Here is a 4,024-nt window from a genome sequence, read left to right on the forward strand (position 1 = left end):
ATATACAAATATTGATTTACTGACTTGTAAATAGGCTTTAAAAGACAGAAGAAGGACAGAGATAAATGACAAGGGTGACAACATGTGGAGGCTGGGGTTAAGATGATAATCTAGGAGATGTGGGTGCAAGAAAACAAATAAAGCCACAAGCAAGAAAACACAGCCAGCACTCCCAGTGTGTTCTGATTATATTGGGGTCATGAACTATGATAGACCACATAACTGAGGTCCAAGACTGTCCTCTGTAGCAAAGCATACCCTGGAGGTTGAACTGACACAAGGAAGGAAGGGAGGGAGGAAGGGAGGAGGGGAGGAAGGGAGGAATGGAAGGAGGGAGAGGGAGACAAGGAGGAAGGAAACTAGACAGAAATGATCAGAAGTAGGTAAGAGGAGAAGTGGGCAATAGGAAGCAAAACCAGGGGCAAGTGGGCCCTTTGGATCCAAAGCCTCTATTCTGATCTCAAACCCTAGCCTGTTACCTTATTTGTGAGAGCAGACAAGTGGCTGTGACAAAACGTAGCCTAATTTTCTACGTTGTGGAAATGATTTGTCTTGTTTTAAGGTACCAATCTTCTATACCCAGTTAAGCTTATTTACCAAAGATTAGAACAGAACAAATGAGATAAAAATAAACACAAATGTCCTCCTGTCCCTCTATCTTCTCTTATCCATTCATCTGGCCACTTCCTCCCTCATTTATTTTTTCTCTCACGGAACGATCTTGATGGCCTCTATACCTTGTGGGTTTGACTGGCCTAAGAAATTTCCACATATAATTTGGCTTCTATGCAGAGGAAATTAAATAATTATTAGATCTCCATAAAATAATAACTAAAGGCATTAAAAATTATAAAACCACAATCTGTATTAATCACTGGACCTAAGAAAGGTCCAGTTGAAAACCATATGAAATATAAGATTTTCTCAATATTTCAGAGAAATGCCTATTTAAAATTACAGTTTGCAGATTACAACCACCATCTCTGCTCTAAAATTTAAATACCTTAAAAACACGAGCACCCTCAAAGTTGCCTATGTTTTTATATTTGTAACTTAATATAAATCCACTGTCAAACTTAATTAACATTTCAAAACCATACTCAATGATCCCTTTTTCCCTTCCTCTTTCTGTGTAACTATAAATCGACTGCTCCATCCAATCAGCCATCCATCATTCATCCCTGCATTCATGTATCTATCCATCTGTATATCGATAATCTATCATGCCCAATTACTTGACAGAATTTTTCAGCAATTTTATTATTAAAACTTTACTGATTGTTTTCTCATAAGCATACTACTCATACAGTTCAACATTACTGAAAAAACTATGGGGTGTTATGAGTTGTTCTGCCTTATTTACAACACACTAGGATATTAACAGAAACTTAGCTATTTGCTCCAAGTATATATTATGACTAATTATTTGGAAAAATAATATTTCACTTTAGACCCCACTTGTAATTCAGAATTTCATGTTCACAAAATACCCATGATATTGCCTTGTGATAAACCCTTAAAATACTTTCTTAACATTCCTGTATGTTTCTACATGAAATTTTACTGTGAAGAGAGCCAAAATTCAACAAAAATCTCAAAAACAAATATGCTGCCATGATGTTGTTGAGATACAAAGTTAAAGTCTGAATTCCAGTAACAAAAAAATGCTTATTGGAAAATGTTTTCATGCATTTTATCTGAGCACACCCAACTTTCACCTCCAATTCAAGCAGTTTCGTTTACAGGTGTGCAGAATTCATTAAAATAAGCAAAACATATGTTTATTATCAAAAAATCGAAGACACAGTTTTGCAGTACAATTAATTATCTAATCCTCCAGTGATGACTTTCAGGATGACACTTCCATCTGGTGGTCCAAAGCTACATGACAAATTCTGTCATCAACAAAAGCAGAATAAAGTACACTCTCTTTATTTTAAATTTGGTAATACTCTGATACAAATAGATATAATTTATAGTCTGTAGAATGCTAAAAATGTTATATTTTAATGGCAAGAAATAACTATATCATCTTTAAATAATAATGATGCCATGAAATGTAAGCCATAAAATGCATTTAAAAATAGATTAAGTGGAATTTTCTCCCACTATTGATTTTGAGGATTAGACTAACACCTGCCTTGTAGTTATCAGGAATGCTACAGATTTTGCTACTTGTATCTTATGTTTTAAGCATGTGACTTGATTTGTGTTCTATTAGACTCCATAGAAGACTGCATTATTACACATGTATATATTTCAACTACTGCATAGTTTTTCATTTAAATTAAACACATAGGTTTTCATTTAAATTGTTCATTTAAAGATAGGCTTTGTGGTTTTATGGCACTATTTCAACTATGACTTTCATTGTCACTCATCTCAAATAATTTTAGCCAATATTTCCTTAAATTATTTGTTTTCATTTGTTATCATACCTGCTATTAATTAGATAATCGTGGGTTACCAAGTTTTATTATTTTGAAAAAAATCCTTCTGGAAATTTTTCAGATAGTGTAATAGGAAAGCAGGGGGCAAGAAGAATGTTTAACAGTCATTCATATCTTAGCATGAATTAGTTTAATTAAGTTCATGGGTAGTGTTAGTATGGAACTAGATAGACATTAACTCATATTCTAGCAGGGCTGGTAATAATGAGTTAACATTTATTGACTGCCTATAGAGTTCCAGGCACTGTGTTAATGCCTAGACATACAAATATTACCTCCTGTAGCCATCACCTTCATGTTAATGAGACTAAATTAGATCTGGGTGAAGGTAGAAGAGAGGATGATATGGGACTGGATGTTGTTACTATGGGCCATCTAGTGAACCATACATATGAGGACTCAAGCTTTTCTCTGCTACTGTTTGCCCCTGTGACCCAGGAAATGTACATACTGCCATAGAAGTTTGGCATCTGCATTGGTAAAATGGGAATGAAAATATCTGTCCTGCAGAGTTTCAGGGAGGATTAAACAAACATATAATGGGTGCTTAATCATGGTAGGTATTATTACTTGAATGTAGATAAGGACAGGTTGATGGCAAAAATGTCTATTTAAATATGATAAATGCAATTAAAATGTTTATGAACAAATTGGCAGTATAAGAAAAAACCTAACAATTTTATTTCTTGTTGTAGCCAGTGAATATGTTTTCAAGTAAGAAAAATATATGATTTAAGTTATATCTATTACAAGTAAGTTTATCCATCTAACAATCTAAAGTATGATTATTCATTTTATTTCTTGTTTGCAGTAGAATCCATCTCTCCTTTTATTATTAGCCAAGCTCATCTGGCTCTTGATAGATATAATCTCCTAACGTGATGTAGAACAACACGAATTACCTACAAGAAGGTAGTGCTTTCTTATTAGCAATACATGTTTATGTTAATAGTTGTGGATTACCTTTTATTGTCTAAACCAACAAAAACAGCTTTTTAAAAGTCACAGTTGGTTACACTGATTGTTGAAATTAAGAAAATGCTGCTTTCATCAAGATATTTTGCCCATATTATGGAAAACAATAAAAAAAACTCTCCTTTCCTTCACACTGCTATGTAAGGAATCAAATTATTGTTAACATCTCTAACGATGAGCAGACAAAGCATGTATGTAATGATTATGTAACTTTCAGAAGTAGAAAAAGTTATTAGAACATTTAAAAAATGTCCTTCTTGACACTAAGTATGATTGTTTTGGAGGGAAAGACAAGAATGATACGACGTGGAACTGATAATTTTGAATATTAATGTTTGCACCACAATTGAGTTAAAACAGTTAAAAGGTAGCCCCACTCCCAACCCCCAATGTGTCTGTGGTCTTCTAGGTAAGAGACAATAATGGTAATAAATTTGCTTAGTGGAAATGTTTTAAAAATACATTTTAGGATAAATTTTCACAAAAATCATTTTGAAAAAAGCCACAGAATTTTAAAAAATGTTTAAGAACACTATTAATGTTGAAATACATGGCTATTAAGACAGCAATTTTTTTTTTTTTTTTTTTTTTTTTTTTTT

The sequence above is a fragment of the Rhinopithecus bieti genome, unplaced genomic scaffold (assembly GCF_001698545.2).
Source record: "Rhinopithecus bieti isolate Rb0 unplaced genomic scaffold, ASM169854v2 scaffold_5350, whole genome shotgun sequence".
NCBI lineage: Eukaryota > Metazoa > Chordata > Mammalia > Primates > Cercopithecidae > Rhinopithecus > Rhinopithecus bieti.